The 26,534-nt window shown below is 34.1% G+C and overlaps 1 protein-coding gene across 1 annotated transcript in view; it reads left to right on the plus strand.

Moving 5' to 3' along the window:
- Klhl4 (kelch like family member 4) overlaps window positions 1-26,534 on the plus strand; it is a 220,927-nt gene that overhangs the window by 126,416 nt on the left and 67,977 nt on the right. The gene's annotated exons all lie outside the window — the stretch shown is intronic.

Genomic DNA, 26,534 nt, shown 5'->3' on the forward strand with positions numbered 1-26,534 from the left:
TTTAGTATATGCTATGTTTGTATATATTTATATTATATTTATGATTTATATATTACATATAATATCAAACTATTCTAGGGAATGACACAAAAGAGTATTTATTCTATTAATTATAGTATAAAATTCATATTTGGAACACATGAACTTTTCTTTTTAAATTAATTATAATTAAGAGGCTAGAGAGATGCCTCGGTGTTAAGAGCACTGACTGCTCTTTTAGAAGTCCTGAGTTCAATTCCCAGCACCCACATAGTGGCTCACAATCATCTGTCATGGGATCTGAGGCCCTCTTCTGGTGTGTCTAAAGAAAGTGACAGTGTACTCATATACATGAAATAAATAAATAAATAAATTTATATATAAAATGATTATAAAAACAAAAAAATTGTTTAAAAGAAAAAATTAATTGTAATTAAAAGAAGTAAATGAAACCTAGTCTCTGCATATTAACTATGCAGTTTCATTGCCATTTAGTTACAGAAGAGCTTACTTTGTAAGGTATTATTTTATTGTTGTTCTTCTTACTAGTACAACATTGTATAGGTAGATTTCCTTTTGTAATTATTTCCAATAGAGAAACTTCATTAATAGGTAAAATACAGCCAGGTAGTGGTGGCATTCACCTTTAATCCCAGCACTTGGGAGGCAGAGGCAGGTGGATTTCTGAGTTCGAGGCCAGCCTGGTCAATTGAGTGAGTTCCAGGAAAGCCAGGGCTATACAGAGAAACCCTGTCTCAAATAAAAAACAAACAAAACAAAACAAAACAATAAGAACCGTCTAAACTCTATGTAGACAGAATTAGGGATAGGTATACAATCTATGTAAAATTTATTTCCTTAAGAATTTCCTGACTCTATCAAATTGTCTGAGAACTAAATGTAGAATATAGCTATCAATAACATATTACAAACAAACATATTTTGTAAACTAATCTTTGTTTTCATCTTTTCATATAAAATAAGTCTTTGATTTTAATCCTTTGCATATTATTTCTGAAGTTCTATCCCTGAGATTTATCTTTGATGTTGACTTTCATATTCAATTAAAAATATTGGGTATATAGTCATAAAATCATTGATGCTGACATATGTGGATGTTCTAGGAATTAAAAGAGGGGAACTGGGCTGGTGAGATGGCTTAGCAGTTAAGAGCAGTGACTGCTCTTCTGAAGGTCCTGAGTTCAAATCCCAGCAACCATATGGTGGCTCACAACCATCTGTAATGAGAACTGACTCCCTCTTCTGGAGTGTCTGAAGACAGCAACAGTGTACCCATATGTAATAAATAAATAAATCTTTAAAAAAATAAAAATAAATAAAAGAGGGGAACTAATATCCGTTAAGATTATTTCATATGCCAGTGTCTTACTTCAACTGACTACTCTATAATTTGTCTAGGAAACCATGATTAGATAAAATTGTACTCTAGTTTTTATCTCATACATGAAAATTGTATACAATGGCCTAAAGACCATATACAGAGTTCTGTAATAAATCCACCATGTAGAAACACTGACTGTACCCACAACACCCACAATACTCATCCTGTCACCATAGGAATACATGTCCTGTGCACCTCTCCAGGTAGCATCATCCACTCCAAATGTGACCCCAGCAACTGCCAACTATAGACTATCATTTGAACCTTTACAACATCACATAGATTTCTGAGTCATGCAATGAGAACCCACTAACTCTAAAAAATGCTTGTTCTATATAGAGAAACTATATCTAAGCTTAGTTAAGTATAACATCTTCTTATACTTTCATTTGCATGTCATCACCAAATCACTTGTGAATTGACCTCCAAATATTACTCAGTTGTTTTAAAACCTAGGAAGTTAGGATAAGAACAGAGATCTGAATAGCTATAAAGTATAGCAGGATCAAAGGGCAGATATCCACCCAAAATCACTATAAATGACCTAATTCTGAGGTGCCTATGTCCCAACAATAAAGCATAAACAATATAAACACTCTATACAATCCCAAAATTAATCCTCATATACTAATGTTCCCTGAGAAAAACAGCTTGAATGATTCATAAAGCAATGATGTCAAAATAACAATTATAAATACATTAAAGAAATGCAAATAAGATAATAACAAATACCATAATGAAGACCATGAAAACAAAGTTAAAGTAAATAAGGAAGCAATTCAAGATGTGAAATGAAAAAGAAAAGTAATTTCTTGAATTTTTCTATTATTTATTTATTTTTATTACTTATATGTGCTGTTGGACACTATTATATATGCATAAAGTACATTCTGATTACTCTAATTTTGCATCATATTCCACCACTCCCATTCCCTAATTTGTTTTTACCTCAGTCATGTTTTTGTTTTCTTTTGTGGCCCATTTCCTGCCTTGAGTATCTGACCTAATTTCCTTTGATGACAGACTATAATGTCAGGTGAAATAAACCTTATTGTCTCCCAAGTTGTTTTTGATCCGTGTTTTATCACAATGGGAGACACCCTGAGACAGGAATCATCCACTGGAATGTTGCCAATCTCCCAGGAGCCATACCCTTAAAGAAAACTGACTTTAGCTTCTGAGAAAGCTCAGCCTTCCATACTCCTCTGTTAGTGTTGAGGGCCTATGGACCCCTTTTCATTCTTCTGACTTGAACTTGTCTGCAGGCCACCAGAGCCTCTGTGAGTCCATGAGTGCAGTTGTCATGTCATGTCCAAAAGACACATTTTTCTGTGGTCTCCTGGATTTTACTGTTTCTGAGCCAACTCTATTATGGTCCCTGAACCTTAGGAAGGTGCTCTGATATAGATGTCCCATTTTTGGCTTTGCACTACACTCTACTTACTTTCTACATTGTGACAAGTTGTAAGTTTCTGCATTAAACACATCCACGACACACAAAATAATTTCTGATGAGGTCTGATTAATTTATTAATTTATGAGTATAGAGAAACAATTTAGAAATAAGTTTTATCCTATGTTCATTTAACAAAGTATGAATCGTTGCTTCACATCTGTTTATTGTGAGTTCCCAAACCATTGGCTCTTGACCAGATTTGTATTACATAGTGTATGTTTCCTCCTGTGGAGCAGGTTTTAAGTTTAATCAGGAAACATTTGTGTCACTATTGCAGCCATGGTCCTATCATGCCATACTAGCCATTAATGTAGTTTAGAGGTTTCACAGTTGAGTATGACTGCTGATGACTTTCCACTCAGTAGCAGAAGTAGTACCTTTCTATAGTATGAGAGCTAGTTGTCACAGAGAGAGCTTTCTAATAAGCAGCAAGTTAATTTCTCTATGTATGATGAACAATGTGTGCTGTCTTAAGCATTATATCTTGGCATTAAATACTGATGTGTTAAAAAGTTAAATAGCACTAGCTTATTTGTTTTGGAGTTTTCTAGGACATCGTTGACCAGAAACTTACAGGGAAATATCCTGCACCTGACATTGGGCTTTTTATTTGGTGATTTTATTTTATTTGGTAATTTCTCTAGCAAGGTAATTCCAATTAAATTATATGAATATATATATATATGTGTGTGTGTATGTTCATCTTATATAGTAGTAGCATTCCATATGGCTTTTCCCTTATACACTATTAGAGTATAAATTGGTGAAGTACCTATATAAATCAATGTGGCAGTTACTTAGAACACTTTAGAAAAGTATGTTTTATTTCTGAGTGTACACTCAATGGATTTTTTTCTTTCTATCTATCTATCTATCTATCTATCTATCTATCGATCTATTTTTTAATTTACTTTATGTTGAGGTTCCAGCCTCCTCCCACTTCTCTTTCCAGTCCCATCATGATAAATCCTTCTGCCCATTGCCCTCTCCCCTCTCCTCAGAGAACCGGAGCACCCCCTCTGGATACCACACTATCCTGGGGCATCTAGTCCCACCAGGTTTAGGCACATACTCTCCCATTGTGGCCCAGCCAGGCAGTCCAAGTAGGGAGAAGGGGATTCAATGGCAGAGAACAGAGACAGAGACAGACCCCATTCTACTTTTTAAGGGAACAACATGAACACCAAGTTGCACATTTGCTACAGATTGGGGGTTGGTCTAGGTCCAATTACTGCATGTTCCCTGGTTGGTGGACCAGGCTCTGTCAGCCCCCATGGTCCCAGGGTAGTTGACTCTGTGGGTCTTCTTGTGGGTCTTCTTCCTTGACCCCTCAGACTTGCTCATTTTTATACCCCACTCTTCTGCAAGACTCCCTGGCTCCACATGATGCTTGACTGTAGGTCTATGCATCTGCCTATATCCTCTGATGAATAAAGCCTCTCAGGAGACGGTTATACAAGATTCCTGTCTGCAAGCATAGCAGAATGTCATTAACAGTGTTGGGTTGGCTCTTTCATGTGGAATGGGTCTCAAGTTGGGCCAGTCACTGGCTAGTTGTTCCCTCAATTTCTGCCCATCTTTATTGCTGCAAATCTTGTAGGTAAGATAGTTTTATGGGTGGGTTGATGTCTCCTTCCCTCCTCTGGAACTCATGCATGGCTACAGGAGATAGCCATTTCAATCTCTATACCCCCTTTTGGTAGGAATCTCAGCTAGACTCCCCATATCCTCTCCTATACCAGGCCTCTATCACCCCCTCCTCCCCATACCTGGTCTCCATCCACATTCTCCTCTTTATCTCCTCTACCAATTCCTTCTTTTCATCCACGTCATATGACTGTTTTGTTTCCCCTTCAGAGTAAGATTCACACAACCACCCTTGGGACCTCCTTACTACCCAGTTTCTTTGGGTCTGGAGATTGTAGCATGGTTATATTGCACTTGGACTTTATTTTCTACTACGGATACACATGGTAATCCATGTTCAGCTGTTCTGTTCTAAATAACTAGACCTTGAACCAGACTAATTACTGATCAGTTAATGTCTACCAATGGTTAGTGACAATTTTGTATTTACATACAATGGAATTTTATGCAGCTGTAAAGAAAAATGGAACTTGCTGGTAAATGGATCAAGTGGGAGAATTTTATAGTGAGTGAAGTAAGCCAGGTCCAAAAAAACCTTCATGTCCTTATTAATATTTAGATTTTTATTAATTATTTTATTTATTTACATTTCAAATGTTGTCCTCCTTCCTGATTCTGCAAACACCCCACCCCATACCCCTCCCCTTTGCCTGTAAGAGGTTACTCCCACACTTACCCAACCACTCCCACCTTGCCCCTCTAGAATCCCTCTTCACTGGGACAAAATCATCCTAAGGACCAAGTGCCTCCACTCCCATTGATGCCAGATAAGCCCATTTTCTGCTACCTATGTATTGGGAGCCATGGACTTACCTGTGTGTACTCTTTGGTTGGTAGTTTAATCCCTGGGAGCTCTGATGCTTCCAGTTAGTTGGTATTGTTGTTCTTCCTATGGGATTGCAATCCCCTTCAGATTCTTCAGCCCTTCCCCTAGTTCTTCCATTGGATTCCCTGGGAATATTCAGATGGTTGGCTGTGAGTGTCTGTATTTGTCTTACTCTGCTGCTGGCAGATCCTCTCAGAGGACAGATCTTACTGGGCCCGTCTGAATTTTTAGAAGTATATATTTAATTAGGAGTACTCGTAGAACCCAGGAACCTAGAAATTACCATTGATTTTGCAGAATGAGTTGAAGAGTGCAGATGATATGAAGGGGAGAAAATAATGGGGAGAAGTATTTGATGGTAGGACAGATGAAGCTATTGGAGAGAAAAGTAACACAAGCATATTTCTTTTGACAAAATAATCTTCAAGTTGACTCATGTGTTCACAAATTATAGGATATTTGTATGGATAATAACTATTCTACCATAGTTTCCACGATTATTCATCATTTGATATATAATAAAACTGTTTCTGTTCCTGAGAATAAACTCATGAACGTGGTTCAGTTTATGAAAAAACATGTAATAGCAGGGAAATAACTGCTGACAATAAATTTCCTAAGAAGATGAACTAGACACTACTGATATTTCATAATGAACTAAAATAATAATGAACAATATCTGCTATTAGCAAAACTTATTTGTGAAGAAAAATCAGCATTTGAAAATATAACAAGAACATATTCATTATAAGAATAAAAATAAGCTTCAGAATTATGCAAACCTAGGAATCTGCAGCTCTCTTTCCTTACTAATATGAGTTTAGAAAAATTAATCATTAGTTTTACATTAGGTTAAACTCAAAACCTCAGTTTTTCACATAAATTTTCAGCATGAAGATAAAATTTGCCAAAAACATATTGCCAGAGGGCATTGTAAAGATGGTGTTCAAAATGCTTACAAAATACTTAGTTTATTGTCTTCTGGCACAGAGTTAAAATTAATTAAATGTTATTGAGGTCTTGATTCATGATATTCTTTCAGACTGATTCTAATAAGAATTGCTAATAACCATCTTTTAATTACTTAAGTATACATTTGGTGGACAGTTACTTAAAAATATTGAAATAATACATGTCCCTGAAATTTGTAGTTCAAATGATGAGTGATGGTGTGTTTAAGATCACTCTCTTAAAGGTGCGTGTTAAATATCTGCATATTTTCACAACATTTGAAACATTGAACATGTTTCAATTTATTTTTGAATTATATAGTAGAATTTCATTCTAACTTGATATTTCTATCTCAAGCTTAATTGATATAAATGAGGTTATTAAGATAACTAAATTCTCAATAAAATGCCACATTAATTTCTATGGTCAAAAATTTAAAAGATGCATTCTTTAATGTTTGGCCCAAGTGATAATATTTAGAAAGCTCATAAATCTCTGTGAAAAGCTGCTTAAGATAATTTTGGAAAACATTGTATATATTCTCATATTTAAAAATTAAACAGAAACATTAGACCACAGAGGAAACTTCTCCAAATTGGCTAAGAGATGATGAGGATGAACAGAAAGCATGGCATGTTCTATGGTCTCTGAACCTGTCCATAGATATTCTCCTGTAGATGAGAAATTCTCACCAGGGAACTATTTCAACTCATAAATGATGAATCAATTAAGGTAATAATAAATTATATAGGTTTAATGGTAAATTTTAAATGACTGTGTTATGACATTATAAGAAAAAACCCTGTTTATTATTTCTAACCATACATGCCCTCATATTTATTTGCCTATTACTCATATCAGAGAAAGTGCTTGCATTGAGAGCTTCATGTAGGTTATTTAGTTTTCTTTTTAAACCTGTTATATGTTAAGATTGGGTGAGAGAAGTATAGCAAAAAAAACGAGAAGAGTTTTTGCATTATCCAACACAGTGTGTCATTTGAATATTAGGAAGTTTCAACAGTATTTCTATAGACGTAAGCTTAGTTCTTTTGACTACTATGTTTTCTTAGCTTATTTATTTTGTGATTTGCTTGTTTTAGTTGCAATATTATTTTAAATGTTTTGTACTTTTTATGTTTGTTTCCTAGCTAATTTCCATTGTAATTTAAGTTGAAAATATTGTATTTAAATGCTTTGAACTTTTGTTTATTAAATAATTAATTAGCTTTTGAGACATAATCTTTCATTAGAAACTTGGATCTTTCAACTTAGTGAGACTTCAAGCAAATCTAAGGAATTAACCCATTTCCACTTTCCCAGCCCTGGAATTACAATTGTATATACTTGGATTCTTGAAAGAGGCTCAAACACAGGTCCTCATACTTAAGACAAGCACTATGGAATCATCTATAGTCAATTGAAAACTATAATGCTCTTTTAAAATATATCAGATCCAATGAGCAATAAAATATCCTTTGTCTTATAAATGAAATGCTTTTGTTTCTTTAGTATAGTATCATTTTATGCAAGTGGAATATCTCATTAATGAGATATCGAACATGAAACATATCTGATTACTTACATAGACAGGAAGCTTATATCTACTTAAAATTGATAATTTAAATCAGAGATGAAATCTCTACATTATTGCTTCTTCAAACACACTATGTACTACTAATACAAATATTTATATTTTCTATAGTGTGCATCCTTCTAAGGAGCTTTGGTAGCTATTGTTATTTTTAACTCTTTCATTTAAAGTTTTATATTGAGGCTAAGATTGATTTAATTACCGCCATTACAATTCACTTTATGCATGTACTTTAGCAGAAAGATTTGTATTCTCACATGCTTTTGTGCTGCAATTGAAAATTTATTCAGCTGGACCCCAAGGTCAAGCAGGCTGTTTGCTAGGTTCTCTAGTAGGGTGTGGCTGTTATTTAGCCTCTTGGTTAACCTTCAATGTTGGCTGGGTTTCCTGCTTGGGTGTGGTATCTCCTTTGGAGTTCAGCATCCTTGACAAAACTAATTTGCTTCCATAGTCAGCCAGTAAAAGTTAAAGAAATCCCACACTTGAGTGGTTATTGATGGGAATTCTGGTAGCAGAACTAGTACTATGAGTACAAAGTCACCATGAAGCTCTGTATACTAATCCCTGTGATGCTTCCTTTGATCTCCTTGCTTTCCTCAGTAGTATAGCTTACCATTAACCAGCCCATCCTGTTTCCAGAATGGGACATAGTAAGTGTGAACCCAGCAATTCCTGTTCCAAAATGGAACATAATAAACACTGGATCTCTTGTTTCATACCTTGAATTATTGCCAATGAACACTCACCTTAGTATGTCTTTCTTGCACAAAAAGTAACTGCATTCAATGGCACCTTTTTCCACCTGGTGCTTTATTGATCCACATAAGAGCCTGTAGAAACAGGTAGATTTATACTCTTAACATTTATTGTTCTGTTTCTATGTTCTCATGTGATTCTCTGGCCTGACCCTATGTTCTAGAATTCAAATAAAGACATTCATCTTTATGAATAATAGATACATTTGTCTTTTATTCAAAGAACCATAACTGTGGGTTTCCTATTCAAATCTTGCTCCAAGATCTTATTTCTGCATTTCCTAAGCTATTCCACAAACTTTGGTAATTTAGCATATTTTCTCTGAACACAACTTGTTTGTGTATCTTTAGATATTCAACAATGTCTTTCTTTTATATCTTTTCTTCATGCCTTAATGTTAATATGAAATATCCATGTAATTTACTTCTACAAAACTCCATCTAACTGCTCTATATTATTTTAATACTTTCTTAATACAATCCTCCAAAGAAACATTACTCCTTATTTCAATATTAATTTCAAATAACTATAATCTTCACCCTTATAGTTCCATTAGGTTTAATAAGTCATTTGGTGATTATGATATCTGATTTGAGAAGGGAAATCATCTAATTCTGTTGGGATATGTGGAATATGTCTACGAAATTCCCTAAGAGAATATTAAATAGAAATGTTTTGAATAATGTAGATTTCAGAAAATATTCATGAAATTAATTGTCTCTGAACAATAAGGAAGAGTAATAAAAATAGAACTCTCTATAGAGATCTATTATTAACTGGAATGATGATTACATTATTGAAGCAATTCTAATGAGGTGACCTAGAATGATTCAAAGGCCAAATTTTGCATCATTTTTAAGTTATTTCACAACCATAAAGTGTGATATAATTCTTTTAAAATGTCTTTATTAGCATATATTCAGTTTAACAATTGAAATGATGGGTTTCAGTTATGACATTTTGAAAAAGTATGTCATACACGTTGAGAGCACATAATGTTTTCCTAAGTTTGACTTACTTCATCTAAATTTATCATCTGTTTTCATTCACTTTCCTGAAAATTATGTAATTTCATTTTTCCAAAGAAAAGGTAGTCTCTGTAAACAAGGATGCTTTGTCTATCCATAAATTGTGCTGTAATTCTAATGATAATTGCATACAATAAGATACCATGTTTGTGTACATGCTTGACATGTTATAAGCATAGGGAAGGCATGGCTATTTGATATAAATTAGTTTAAAGATCAGTCAATTCTACCTTTTTTAGCTACTTTGTGTATCAGCCTTTACTTTCTCTTGGGAACGTAAAAGACATATAGATAAGTGATTCCTAAAATAAGTCAAGTAACAGGAAGTATTTAGACAGCATGACTGTACTAAATGGAACCTTAAAGTTTTGATTATTTTACATTTTATCAAAGTACATCTTTTAAAATGTCATAAGAAGCTCTGGACTTTCTCCTAATGAGAATGAAGGCAGTATTCTTACAGGATCCAAAAACTTACTGAGAGTCACTCAGAATAAAGAAATTCTGATGTCAGAAGAGAGATTAATAAATATGGACTAGTAAATGAGTATGAGATAAGTCCTGAAAGACAAAACTTGATTTCTTTAGAGTGGAAATGATGTGTTTTAAAATAAAAGAAAACAGTGTAAGTACATATAAAAAGTTGATAATAAATGATCTATTGTTCACTAATATGCTTGGAATTGAGAATCCTAAATAGAAAATTTCAAGCAATATAAGTGAATAAGTACATCATATTTTAGGCTCCCCCAGTGCACAAGGAAGTGAAAAGACCAAAATAATTTTGATTGTTGCTCATTTAGTGCTTGTTTACACATGTTTATCATCAATTTTACTAGTATTCTCTCTTCTCTCACTGATCAGTATCAACTTAATTTGAGACAAGTCTTTTAAGTGGAGAAACTGAAACATTACACCCCATAATATACCTTGCTGCCACATATGAACAATAACTGAGCCAGCTTTCACAAGAATGGCTTTTTCTGAAACACAGCAAATTGTCCACAGCTTTTACTTATGTCAACGTTTATCTCTTAATATACTGTTTTGAGTTGATTCTCTATAGTCACAGTTTAGTGTGTGTGCAAATAGACTATTCACTATCAGGAAAATGACAACTTTTACATATGCCAAGTCACTATAATATTTGTAATAAGTTACAATAACATCTGTTACACTGCATCAAATAATTATGGTGTAGCAGAGTGGTAATTTCTGTTTTAATGGAGGGGAGATGTAAAGGAAAACATATAGCCTCAGTCTTAAAAAGCCTTAAGGTAGTATCAACATTGTGTTATAGTAATTCTTTACTATAGACCATATAATTTCATCAGGCAACTGGCCACCAATAGTTTATCAGCTAGACATATATAAATTCCACATATTTCTTAGTCAAACACTTTCTTCCACCAGTGGTAAGATACCATGCTTGGTGAAACAATTATGTTAATGTGGGACAGAATTCTCCTAATTTGAGCAGTTATCCTTTATCCCTTATACACATGAAAAGTTGTATTGGTACTATATTAGAAATAGACCATATATGTTTTCTTTCCTTTTGTATTTCTAACTATACTCACTTCATGCAGGCCTGAGTCATCTCTTGTCACAGTTGGTATAACATCTTCTATTCTGCCATCTTTAACATGTAAACGTGCTTTCATTATTCAAGGTCCAGTTCAAACTAATTTGTTTATAGATTTTGCATTCTAAATTTGGTACAACTACACATTTGTTTAAGGTATTTTTCTGCTTATACAGATAAAAAAAAATCCAGTAGGCTTCTGATCTATTTCATGACTGGAAATATCATGATTTATATTAGCTAGTATGAAAGGTCCAATATGAACCACACCATCATAAAAATCACTTTGCCTGTGCAGCCCATTCTGGATCAAGCAATTGTGGACATTATGTTGCCTATGCTGCCCATTACAAAAACTATGATCACCTTGACATTGGTGATTCATTGCTGCACCTGGTTTCTGCCACTTAGGGTAGAAATATGCCCATCATATTTCATTCATCCAACTGAGCAACATCTATCTTGATTTACAAGACATTGTGAGCCATCTGAAATGACTGGTGAGAACTAAACATTGGTTCTTTGCCAGAGCAGTACTTGCTCTTAACTGCTGAACATCTTTCCAAACCCATCTTTTAAAAGAAATTCTCTTTTTTTCTGTAGTGCTTATGATTAAATGATTAAATTCATCATTTTGTGTATCCTAGGCAAATGTTCTGTCAGATTCAAATCTTTGATCCTTATCTTTTTCTTCACATTGAGTTTTCCTTCAATTTCTCTCTTGAAATTTTCTACTTTTCTTATTTCTTTTTGTTCAAAACCTATCCAAGAAATTTTTAATTTAGATTTTAGTCTTTCTGCATTCAATTTTCCATTTGTTTCTTTTGTAGAATTTTAAAATTATTTAAGTAGCTACTTTAATAAACAAAGTCATTTCAAATTTGTCATAGATTATCTTACCAAAACTGATTATGAATCTTATACCACCCAAACTTTTAGAATAAAGATGTTCAAATAACATTGGTTCTATCATCTCAGGCAGGAAGAAAAAGCCCTGCAAATATTGGTTTATTACTAGGAATGGGGTAGTTAGATTTAGATGGCATATTTGATTATGAAAGCATATGGAAAAACATTCTGAAAATTCATTATCAGAATAAGTGATCGGTGCCTACCATTGTTAGAGATTGGATTACTCAACTAACTACATGATGAAATTCTTGTTTCAAAAAATAAAATTCAAAGAGTTAAAGCCAGTAAATGAAGCTATTATTCCTGAATATGAGCCAATCTAAATACTGCCCATTTCTGCTGGTAATCATTCTACGTTGTCTTTGAGTACAAGTAGTATTCCAATATTGAAAGTGATTATGTAGCAAAAGAGTCATACAAGTTCTAAATTGATTAATTTTAATAGAAATTTAGTAATATTCTCAGAAGATTTCCATCTATACTATTTAAGACAAACTACTAAATTTGTTCAACAATTTACTTAATTCAGTTTAACTAGCAGATACATTGTAAAAAGAGATACATTATGAATGCAAGCCTTAAATTAGTTATATTTTGTGGTTGTTTTCTAGATTAAAAGAAAAAAGAACATTGTTTTAGTAACAAGGCTGTGGGCTTCCCTTTATTTTATAGATTCTTACATATTTATAATAAATAAAATGTGACATTTCATTGCTACTTAATTTCCCAATTTGATATCTTGCAAGACTCTAGTAGGTAAGATATCTAAACCAGGATATAGACAGGACATAGAAGAGTTTTGTTAGCACATAGAAATGCTGTGATATCTTTCTATAAGAAAATCTACACTCATTTTTTGGTCTATAACCCATAAATAAGCAAATGTTATCCTTTTTATAACTTTGTGCTTTCAATAATTGAAGTATGATCATAATGAATATAACAGAAATAAAATCATTTTGGATATAGCCCTATAATAGTAGGCACAATTTATTTGAGATTCACAGATTATTACATGCATAGAAAGTTCATTATTTTTAATGTTATGTAATAAATCACTATAAAAATATACCATATATTCTTTAACCCTTCAGTTTTTGAAATATATATGGATAATTTTCATCTTTGGGCTAATAAGATAATAAATCTACCATGAGTATTGTGTACATCTTTGCATGGAAGTAAATTTTAATCACTTGGGGTACAACATACCCAAGAATGAAACTGTCTGATAGTATGGCAGTCATTTGTTTAATTTTCTAAGATACTATCAAAATGTATTTCTGAATGGTTAGATTATTATACATTATTACTTTGTAATACATAAGTGACTGACATTCAAGACATTCTCACCAAAACTAGATATTGTAATAATCTCATTTTTGCCATAAATTACAAATTTCACTAGTTCATTTTCTTTTCCCAAAACAAAATACATCATAGTAATTAATTTAAGAATGAAAATTTATTTTGGTACACAGTTCTGAGGGCAGGGACATGAAAGAAAATGCAAGATATAACTCTATGTTTGTCAGTTTGGGAGAAAGGGAGAAAAAATGCCCACTTTGCTTGACAACTAACTCTCTGAAGAACTAAACATTTCTCCTTAAAACTAATCCAGACTTCTAAATAATCCATTCTTTTTAAAAATTATTTTGTTTATTTCCCTCCAGTCATTCCCCCTGTACTCCCTCCCACAGTTCCTCATCCAATTCTTCCTCGCCCTTGTTTCTGAGAGGGTTCCCCACCCACCAGACTTCCCACTTCCCTGGGACCTCAAGTATCTCAAGAATTAAGCTCTTCTTCTGCCACTGAGGCCAGACCAGGCAGACCTCTGTAACAAGTGTGCCAGGGGCTTCAGACCAGCCAATATATGCTACTGGTTGAGGGCTCAGTCTCTGGGAGCTTCATGGGGTCTGGTTTTGTTGAGCCTGTGGTCTTCCTATGAAATCATACTCCTTTTCAGCATCTTTAATCCTTCACCTAATTCAACCATAGGGGTCACTAACTTCAGTCCAGTGGTTGGCTGTAAGTATCTACTTCTGTCTCAGTCAGCTGTTGGTAGAGCCTCTCAGAAGGCAAACATGGCAGTATCCTGTTTGTATGTACCTCATAACATAGTAGTATCAGGCCTTGTTGTCCCCCATGAGAAGAATCCCAAGTTGGACAAGTCGTTGGACCACCTTTCCTTCAGTCTCTTCTCTATTTTTGAACATGCAGTTGTTTTAGACAGGAACAATTCTGGGTCAGGAATTTTGATTGTGGGTTAGTTACCCTGTCTCTCCACTTGAGGATCTGTCTATCTACTGGAGGTGGGCTCTTTAACTTCTCCTATTGTAATGTTGGTCATTTTTGGCTAAGGTCACTCCTAATGAGTCCTGAGTGTTTCTCACCTCCTAGGTCCATGGTACTTTCTAGAGAGTCCCCCCTCCTCCCATTCCTGAGGTTACTTATTTCCATTTATTCTCTTGGCCCTCTGGGCTTCTCTTTTGTACCCTCCCCCACCTATCTGATCCTGTCCCCCCTTTCCCTTCTTCCACCCAGGTCCCCCTCCCTCTTTCTCCTGTGATTATTTCCTTCCCCCTTCTAAGTGGGATTAAAGCCTCCTCATTTCTGCTTGTTGTACTTCTTATGGTCTGTAGGTTGTATCCTAGGTACTCTGTACTTTTCTTGGCTAATACCTACTAACAGTGAGTACATACCATGCATGTCCTTTTGGATCTGAGTTGCCTCACTCAGGCTGAATATGTCCTAGTTCCTTCCATTTGCCTGCAAAATTCATGTTGTCCTCATTTTTAATAGCTAAATATTATTCCATTGCGTAAAGGAACCACAATTTCTGTTGAGGTACATCTGGGTTGTTTCCAGCTTCTGGTTATTACAAACAAGTCTACTATGAACATGGTGAAGCATGTGTCCTTGTGGTATGGTGAAGCATCTTTTTGGCATATTCCCAGAAATGGTATAGCTGGGTCTTCAGGTATAATGATTTCCAATTTTCTGAATCTCCAGATTGATTTCCAGAGTAGCTATACCAGCTTGCCATTCTATCAGCAATGAAGGAGTGTTCCTCTTTCTCCACAACCTCTCCAGCATCTGCTGTCACCTGAGTTTTTGATCTTAGCCATTCTGACTGGTGTGAGGTGGAATCTCAGGGTTGTTTTGATTTGCATTTCCCTGATGACCAAGGATCTTAAATATTTCCTTAGGTGCTTCTCGGTCATTCAGTATTCCTCAGTTGAGAATTCTTTGTTTAGCTCTGTACCCCATTTTTTAATAGGACTGTTTGGTTTCTTGTAGCTTAACTTCTTGAGTTCTTTATACATTTTGGATATTAGCCCTCTGTTGGATATAGGATTCAAGACAATTTTTTCCCACTATGCAGATTGCTGATTTTTTTACTTAAGATGTCTTTTGGCATACAGAAGCTTTTCAGTTTCATGAGGTCTCATTTATCAATTGTTGATTTTACAGTCTGAGGCATTGTATTCTGTTTAGTAAATTTTCCCCTGTGTTAATGTATTCAAGGTTATTTTCCACTTTCTCCTCTATTAGATTCCCTGTATCTGGTTTTATGTTGTGATCCTTGATCTATTTGGATAATAGCTTTGTGCAAGATGACAAATATCAATCAATTTGCATTCTTCTAACTTCAGCCTGCCAGGTAGACTAGCATTACTTGTTGAAGATGCTTTCTTTTTTTCTGCTGTATGGTTTTGGCAATTTTTGTGAAAGATCATGTGTCTATAGGTATATGAGTTTACTTCTGGGTCTTTGATTCTTTTCTATTGATCAGCCTGCCTGTTTCTGTACTAACACCATGCAGTTTTTTCTATTGCTCTGTAGTATATCTTGAGGTGACGGATGGTGATTCCCTCAGAATTTCTTTTATTGTTGAGAAGAGTTTTGGCTATCCTGAGTTTTCTGTTTTTACATATGAAATTGAGAATTTTGGTTAATGGGCCTACTATCTCCTCCTTTTTCTCAGCCAATCATTCTTATTCAATCCGTTAATCTCACGGTATTCTTGCCTCTGTTTCTTTTCACATGTATTCTGCATTTTTACTTCTTAATATTGTTTTTGTATTTTATAGGGTTATACCTTTACTCAAATATTTTAGTTGTATTCTGTCTATATCTACAAAAATCTTTAGTAATGCTGATATTGGTTTTGTTAAATTATATATACATCATTCCTGTAAATGCATGTTTCCATACATATATGTATTAACTATATACTATCTAAATGTAACCTGTTTGTATCTTAAAATATATACACCACAAATATATGCATATATATTTTTATATTTTTTACAAAAATAAATATGTATTTACATTAGATTTTCTTGCTTAATTCACACAATAAGACATTTTTTTGCCTATTACATCACTGTATTTCTTAGACTCCTAGCCTCCCTACCTTACCATAGTTACTGGAAAACAATTCTACTCATCGTATTCTCTTTGGTTATCCTATAAATCCTCTCAAATATACCTACTCAAATGTATGTCTTCTTTTTTTTTCTTAAACATCAAGATCAATTTATCATATCTATGTATTTTTTAATATGTGGCCTTCTATTTAAGCATAGTCATCCTACTAAGGCCCTTAACTCCCAAAACTAATTTTCCCTCTCCCAGAAGCTATTGCCAATAGCTTCCTGTCTAGGTGTGACTTTTTATGCCTATCTACTCTCTCTGTGCTATGAGTTCATATGTGTAAGTTCTTCCTGGGTCCTGAAAACATTAGTTCCTAATGTTTATCAAATGTGTCCTACTCCTTATGCCAATCTTTATGTTTCATCCTCTGTAATGATTCCTGAACTTTGTAAGGATGAGGTGTGATGTAGATGTCCAATATACTCTGAAGTCTCTTTTTTCTCTGCACATTGATAAATTATGTGTCACACTATTAATCTCCAGATTCTTCAAGAAGAAGATTCTCTTTTGCAGGATGCTTCACTTAGTTGTGATTATATCTGAAATCAACCAAAGGCCAAATATTTGAGAAAGTCTGTGAAAGATTTTCTTGACTGGATCATTTGAGGTGAGAAGACCTACCCTGAATCTCAGCCACAGCTTCTGATAGCAATCTGTATAAAAAGACATGGAAGAAGCAAGCTGTTAAAGCTCTGTTTGCATTCTCTCACTCTCAGTGACAAGGTCATCTGTCCTATTGCTGAGGTATGGCTTCACTGGCATTAGAACTTACCTCAGGATTCCAACCTAGACAGAAGAAGACCAGTTGAGACAACTAGCCTCATGGACTGATTTATTGCCCTTTACATCAGAAGGCAACCATTATTGATTAACCAGACAACAGCCTATAATTTTAATTTTTCAAACCTTATTCTTAAAGATGGTTCTTAAATTCTTTGACTTCCCTTTTAGCCTACTACTCACCAGAGGTAGTGAGAAAGAAAGGACACCTACGGGGGAGGAGGGAAAGCGGGGTTGGACCTGTGTTGTCAGAAAATTGGCAGTTCAGTTCCCAGGTCAGTAGCTACAGCTCATTCCACTTACATCCACTTCATAGATATAACATCAGTCTAGTTCTGGATAGCAACCATGAATCATCAGTGATGGCACTACCTAGCAGAGACAGCAGGCCTTACCCTCCTCATGGTACCAGGAGGAAGGCCAGGAGTTCTAGGCTATGCTTCTTTCAGGGAATCAAATGAAGATCCATGAAGATGTGAAACCCACAAGTGTTTCTCGGCTACCTCTATAGAAAAGCCAAGCTCAGCCCTGTCACTGTCTGTGGAGTCCTATTTATACTCCCTCGAAACATCACATGTCCTCCTTGGGTCTTGCTTCTGTTTCAGCTGACAGCACCCTGTCAATCAGCCCGAGTTCACAGAAGGAGCAAGAAACTGCAGTACACAGCCAGAAGTTTTTTGGTGCATTTCTCTCTATGGAGTCCTGAAAACTGCAGCTCAACTACACAATATAAGGCAGACCAATACATTTGTGGTGTTAGCAGAGACTCTTACATCACGTGTCCTTTCACATGCTTGCTTTAGCAGAACATCCTCTCTCCTGTGTCTGTTTCAATAAAACATTCCTTCACCAGTTTGCTTTAGCCTTTCATACCTGTGTCCACTCTAACAAAACATTCCTTCACTTGTTCACCCCAGCAAAACACCATCCAACCGACTTTCCAAAGAACCCGTAAATTTCCACTTAACAGCCTGTAAACTGGGCTAAATACTGTATTTACATATTAGCCCATTCCAGGCATTGGGCGTTTTATTTGCTAGCATGAGGCGTCTGATTGGGTAATTTCTCTCTGTTATACTGTAACATCATTGAAATGATTTTAATAAGTGGATTTATATATTTCTAAGAAGCTTCTACAGGAATCCTTCTACAGTATCCATATGACTTTCTCCAAATGTCTTCAATGTTATATATCCCTTCAAATATTCCTTCCACTATGCTCACTCTTATCCCTCCACACCATTTAACTCATCCTGCTCCATTAGTTTCTTTTATTATACTATAGCTACTACTTTACATATTTAAACTAGATATATAAAATAGTAAATATATGACACTATATATAAACTAGACATATTATACATAAGTATAATTTGCTTTTTATTCTAGTTCCACATTTTTTAAAAGTTTTATTTATTGCCTGTTTATGAGTACACTGTTGCTGTCTTCAGACACAAGAAGAGGACATCAGATCCCATTACAGATGATTGTGAATCACCCTTTGGTTGCAGGGAATTCAACTCAAGACATCTGGCAGAGCTATGTGTGATTATAACTGTTGTGCCATCTCTCCAGTCCTAGTTTCACACTATTACAAACATTTACACAAGGCTGTTGAGGTGGCACAATGGTTTAATTGTTTTAATTGCTCTTTCAGTGGACTCATATTAAGTTTCTGGTACCAGTGTAGTGGCTCACAAACATCTGTAACTCCATCATCAGGGGATAAAATGCCTGATTCAGGCCTTCATGGGTGTCAGGGATGTAAATGGTACACAGTCATGTATGAAAGAACAACACAATCACATTAATGTTTTATTTATTCTTCTCTCATGCATTACATCCCAACTGCAGTTTTCGTTCCCTCCATTCCTCCCAGTCCCTGCCCCACCTCCTCTCTCTCTCCCCTTCTCTCCCTCTCTCTCCCCCCTCCCTCTCTCTCCTTCTCTCCCCCCTCTCTCTCTCTTTCTCTCTCAGATTCACTACTCCTCCATTTCCCATCATAAAAGGACAGGCTTCCCAGGGATGCCAAGCAAACATGGCTTAACAAATAACAATAAGACTAGACACATACTCTCATATCAAAGTTAGTTATAAGACTAGACACACACTCTCATATCAAAGTTAGTTGTAAATCTTTAAAATGAACACTTCCAAAATGAATGTCTGTATATTTATCTTCACTTCACAGATATATATGAAAATGCATCATGGTCATATATTTGGGGGTGAAACACCTATCTGGCCATTGAGTACCAAAAGTATTTTGCTAATGTATTACTATACTATAACTAAGAATGATTCCCTATTGCACTGCTTTATATTTTAGTCAATGATTGATGTTTTGATGTTAGGAAATAATATTTAATATTTTTTACATTTTTGTTGTTAATATTTCTAATAGTTTTTCATGTTTGAGTCTTAAGGTTTTCTGTTCTGAGGACTACCTTTTATGTATATTCCTCTCTTTAAATTAAATCTTTTCAGGGATACGAGTATAGATAATAATAACTAGTCAAAATGGAGTGTTTTGGAGCTCAGTCCCCAGTGGATACCTCTACAAAACAATGTTATATCTAAGGCTTAGGGAACACTGTCAAAGAAAGGTCATAAAGAGTCAGAGGATCAGGAACTTTGCTGTGAGATTGTATCTCCTAAAAGTATCAGAAGCCATACCCATAATCTTACCAACATGACTGCCCCAAAATGAACTGAACAAAGATGGCACAAAGAGAGATTTCAAAGGCCTGAACCCCACACAAAGAATAGTCAACTTGAGGAAAGCTGTGTTAAGTATTCTCCAGAGATGAAGACACCAATTGACTGTCCAGTACCAACTGGTCAGCCCTGAAAATATACATCCTATAACAGTTTGCAGACTAAACTGGTTATATTAAGGAATAAGGAATATACATGTATATACATATATACATGCAATAACAATTAATGAAAAAAGGGGCTATAACTTGAAAAGAGCATAGTGAGTGGTATATGGGAGGATGTGGAGGGAAGAAAGAGAAGGGAGAATATGATTATATTATAATCTCAAAAAAGCACATACATAAATTGAATATGTATTATATATTTTTTAATTTAATTATAAATGGTACAGATTCCTAATATACATATAATGCATATATATCATACATGTGATTAACACTATATTAACATATACATATTGTATATATAATATATACATATATTTGCACACATAGATATACCACATATTCACATAGAAAAAGAGAAAAAAACAACCAGACAGTGAGATATATTCAGAATTAGAGAAAAAGACTTTTGTTAGAATAATGTAATTATATTAATCAAGTTTAATTAAATGCTTTGGTGAAATATCTTTTTTAATATAAAACTATAAACATTGACAAATATTTTGAAAAATAGGCATTGCCTCATTTCTAATTTTAATGACAGCCTTAATTGCAGCACACTTTTAAAGATTTTCTTATTATATTGCTTTGATCATGCTAAACTGGCATCTATATACATATACTCACCAGAGAGAAATGGTAATATTAAGTTAGCTCTTTGAAGCGTGTTTTATTTACCTTTCAATAAAAGAACTCAAGTTTCTTTTAAATATAACACTTAACCACAGTTCTAATATTCCCAGTGTATCTGCCTATTCTATTATATATTAATTTATTTAGGACTGAGAATTAATGACTTTAATATGTTTTGTCATGGCAGCTGTTAGACAAAAAGATGCATCCAGGCATTATAATAGCTATAAAATGGCATTTTCTACATTGCTTATATCTAGATATCTATCAACACTTTATCATTTAAATCACCCTTCTTCAAAACATTTTATACACTAGAAAAAATCTGCATAATTCTTTGCTGTCTTTTATAAAGGAAACAAGAGGATGATATAATTATTTTAAATCATTTTTCTTCAATATGGAATTGACAAGGAACCTAAGAATACTATCACTTCAATTATTTCCCTTTAGGTAACTATGATTATTTCATTGTATATTTTTATTTATTATTTATTCCAGAAAGATTGCTATATGTGATTATATTCAAAAGCCTAGGAAGTTATTTTTAAATATAATTTTACTCATAATATCTCAAATATACACTGTATGTCTTTGATGGAGCTCATCATTTCTGCATGACCAAGTGAACACTAATCATATTTCAAAGAAATAAAATTGTGAATTTAGCTCTTGGTTTATTTTTAGCATCAATATAAGTATGTTTAGTCAGCCTTGATATTCATTCGGATTTCCAAGTACCTGGAATGCTTATAGTAAAAACTGACATTTTTGTGTATTTTCATATATTGTCACAATTCATATCTCCAAGACTCATGAAAATCTGGTTATATAACACTCATCTGAATTTCTTTCAATTTTATAGGTAATTAGTATAAAGAATGACTCATGGAATATGCCTACCTGTTACTCTTTACATAAAACAATGTGATTTATAAGCAATATAAAATAGGAATTTATAACCATAAGTTCAGTGTTCTTTCTTACCCAACAATATAGTTTTAAATAATGTCAGAATTATAGCATATGAACTATATCAAGTAATAAGTCAGCTGTGTTCAACTGTGACTAATTTGTGTGGTTTGGGTAATAGCATGAATCTACTCTTTCCTACAGTTTATTTTCATTCAATCTCAATTATTGAGTATCTCTGGTTTTCACTGAATGGGGGAATATGAAATTGTATGGGTTGAATATGAATTGAGTGGGTTGTAGGGATGTGAATATGATTTGGGAGGAGTTGATAGCAAAACAATGTCAAGATATACTGTATGAAAAATTTAACTTAAAAACAGCATTTCCTAACCTCTGAATCTCAATAACTATTTTTTTCTATTTCTTCCCCATTCTAACAGCCATTTCTCTATAAATCTGTACATAAATTTATTTTTTATTTTAATTATTATATACATATTAAGTTGTAAGAGGTGGTTTGATTTCAATTATTTATTCATTCATTCATTCACTTTATATCCCAATATAATATCCCCCTCTCCTCCCTGTACTCCCTCCTCTCTTCTTCACACAACTCCTTCTATGATTCCACCCTCAACTTCTCCTTTAAGAAGGAGGAGCCCACCCCTGGATACCTTGTAGCATCAAGTTACTGTAGGACAGATCTCCCACTGAGGCCAGATAAGGCAGCCTGGTTCAGGGAACAGGATCTACAGGCAGATAACAGCACCTGTTGCAGTTGTTGGAGGACCCACATGAAGACCAAGCTGTATATCTGATACATATGTCTGTATGTGTGTGTGTCGGCGGGGGAGGGGGAGTTAATAAGTCCAGCCTATGCTTGCTCTTTGCTTGATGGTTCAGTCTCTAGGAGCCCCCAAGGGTCTAGGTGAGTTAACTCTGTTATTCTTCCTGTGGAATCCCGATCCTCTTTGGGTCCCTCTAGCCTTCCCACAACTCTTCCACAAGACTAGGCCTACATTATAAAATGACCAAATCAGGCTAATTAGCATAATTTGACTTCAAATATTTCTTTATGGTAAGAACATTAAAATTGTTCCTCAAAAGTTTTGTAATACTCAATAGATCATTATTAATTACAGCCATGATATTGTGCAACAGAAGAATGCAATTCGCTTCTAATGTCTGACTGAAATTTTGTACTCTTGACTAGTATTTCCCAAGCCTGATAATCATCCATCTATTTTCTCCTTGTGTGAGTTCAATTCCATATATAGATGAGCTAATACTGTTTTTCTCTGTGCCTCGATTTCCCCCCCCCTTACCATTATGTTCTCTAGATTCAGTTATGTTGTCATAAAGGATTTAATTTGTTTCTTCAAAATCTAACAAGCATTCCATTTGGTAGTCACATGAAACTTTTAATGCAGATGAACATTTAAACTGTTTCCATATTTTTAGTACTGTGAATAATATTTCAATGAATCTAGTAGTGTGTTTGTTCAATATACCAATATTAATTCCATTTTGCATATACTCAGTAGTGTTTTTTTATATATTTTTATTATTTTCAGAAGCTTCTATCCTCTTGTCTACAATGACTGAACTGATTTATCCCTCTACCAAATATATAAAATTTCCTTATGTGACCATTCTCCTAAACATTTCTTTTATTTATTTAATGTATTTAAGTTAAAATATAATTAAATGATTTCACCCATTCCCCTTCATCCTTTAACCCATGTCATCTCTCTCTTTCTCTGCAGTCTTTTGCATGCTTCACATCTCCCTCTTAAATTGCTAACCATTTTTTCTGTGATTATTACAACTTTGAGGTAATGAATAATTCATACAGAACAAAATAGAACTCCAATAGAAGATACTATTTTAAAGACCATTTTGTATTAGATAAACTTTAAGAGGGCATATCTCTGGGATAGACTAATTTCTCACTCTCCATAGTTATTAGTGGCCTATAGTTCTTTTTCTAGAGGGTGGGGCACCATGAAATTTTACTCATCTGCATTAGTATGTCTATTGATATTGACATTGTTCAGGTCTAGGCTAAGCCGCCCTTTCTAGAAGACAGTCTCACAGCTGACTTCCTGGTCCTCGGACATGTAAAAATCTTTGTATCTCCTCTGCAATGTTTCCGAAGTCTTAGGTGCAGACCTTTGTAACGATGGTTAAATATAATGTATATAATTAGTTTTTTTAAATAAATGACTACAGTAATTAATTTTCTGCAGTTGTATACTTTATCTGCTATAGAATATCTCAGAAATCATATACTTCTGTAATATATACCTAGATTCTATATTATATTAATCTTGGAATTTTTAACTAAATTATTGTGAATTTTTATTTATAGTAGCGAGCTATAGTACCTTTGGCAACTTACTTCTAGGTAGGAAGAATCTTATGCTTAATGCTATCATAGTAGTAGGAACACATGCAAGAAAGGAGAAAATCAAATAACAAAGCAGGAAGTCAGATAATGAGTCAAAAATCAGTCCTGACCGTTTGTGGTTTTCTGCCTGGTAAACTGTTGAATCCTATGATAACTATGTTACTCATTTCTAATAATAGGTTTCTAAGCACTTGACTCCCATAGTTCCCATAGCTTCAAGGTTCTACCATCATTCCCCATGGCTACATAGCAGAAGAAGCTTCCAGCATATGAACTCTGGTGGGACAACCTATATTCAAACCTTAACATTGTTAAGGAGCTAAGCTGATTTGTTTCAGTACTTCTGATTCTTGTCGTGAATCATGTGCACATCCCTTAAAGTTCTTCACTTTTTCCATTTGGTATAAAAAAATAGCTTTATTTTTGTGCATATATATATACATATATATGTTATATGTTATATGTTATATATACATATATATAGTTGCACAAACAAAATACCCTTAATCCTAGGTATTTACCTAAAATCTTATGTACTTAATTAATAAGAAAGGATTCCAGATTTAGTTGTCTGTGCACGTTTACCTTATCAAAAGTACTATTTTGAGGTATTATTTAGTTATTTAAACTTTGCATGATGACTACTGACCATAAAACTGTCAGACAGGTCATTATAGGTATGACCATTAGAACAAAATAATCTATAAGAAAATAGATTAGAAATTTGGATGTGAGAATAAATTACCCATAACATAAAAATAAACTCTATATCTTATCAGTATGTATGTAATGACTTTTGAACACAGCACAAACTTTCTGAATTGGCCAAGGTTCTCTAGATAATATAACTAATAGGGTGCTTAATAGGAGAGAAGAGAGAGTGACTATAAAAGCAAAGGAGTAAAGTATAAGATTATAGAGGGTGGAGTGTTCAGATACGCAGCAAGAAAGCTTGGGATGCATATGATCTGATGGTGTACTTCATGTATGGGTGATTTTGGACTTGAGTCCCAGAAAGAGCCACCATTAGTTCAAATCTATACAAGGATTCATGCATTCAACTGATTGGTTATATAACATTGAATTATGCCAATCTATTTTGCTCACTCTGTTAATGTAAGTATTAAACTTATACTGACACCCCCACAGAAACAGCCAAAGAAGAGTCTACCCAATTATTTGGACACTTTATAGTTCAGTCAACTTGAAGTGTATAAAATAACACCCATAACTTACAAAAGCAAGATGAAAAAGAGAAAGATATGATTTGTTTTATACATAATTGGAGATAAACCCCAAACTTAGATGAGTTAATTTCCTTCTCTAAATTCTTTCTAAAGCCATTTTACATTGATGTTTGTAGATAATTAGAGATCTAGTTGCTTCTTCATAAAACATGTGAAGAAATTGAGATATGAAGAAGTGACTTCTCCAGGGACACACAATTCATTCACTACACAACTGAAACAAAAGCTTACGAGTTTAGCATTGATTTTAAGGATGTGCTAAGAAAAGTTTTCCTTTATTAATATGAGCATAAGACACAAGATCTGGGCATATTTCAAAAATAAATTACACAATAATGTTTGCATTGTACTATTGATGTATGTTAGTTTGCATTAGAAATATTTGCCTTATTTGCCTTGGCATGAAATAGTTATTCTGAACCAGATGTCAATTTTGGATACTACTAGCAATATGGTGATTTTTGAGTTAATTTAAAACATGTCCTGCTGTATCTTTTTATAACGACTTCTGAACAAATAAATTAGCCTGTGAAAGTACAGGATATGATAAAGAGGTGTTTATATAGGCAAGAGGCCAGAAGTATCAGAGTGATATGTTCATTTTCAAACTACCATCAATGATAGAAGCCATCTCTTTCAATATAACTTTGAAAAGTACTGTTTCTCTTTCCATATATTAGCTTAAGTTAGTTACTATCCAAGCAGCACTTAGTGGGATGAGTGTGTGTGTAGAGTGGTGTGTGTGTGTGTGTGTGTGTGTGTGTGTGTGTGTGTGTGTGTGGAGTCTGAGGGTTTAGTCATGGATAATCAGCATGATTTTATGATTTTTATAGCTTCTATTTTCAAGTAGAATGTTTATATAGAGGCATTCACATTTTCAGAAGAGCTTTGCATATAATAACTGCAGATCTCCATAAGGGGACTAAGGATACGATGCTTTTCCTTAATGAGCTACATTCAAATTTTCCATAAGAAGAATCTCAAAATAGATCATAACGAATTCACCATGACAAAATTCTCCTGGGACAAATTGGCACAGTTTTAGAAGTGGGCTATAGAGCAGTGAGTATGAGAGTGGGAGGTGTTGTGGG

This window comes from Mastomys coucha, chromosome X (genome assembly GCF_008632895.1).
Source record: "Mastomys coucha isolate ucsf_1 chromosome X, UCSF_Mcou_1, whole genome shotgun sequence".
Lineage (NCBI taxonomy): Eukaryota > Metazoa > Chordata > Mammalia > Rodentia > Muridae > Mastomys > Mastomys coucha.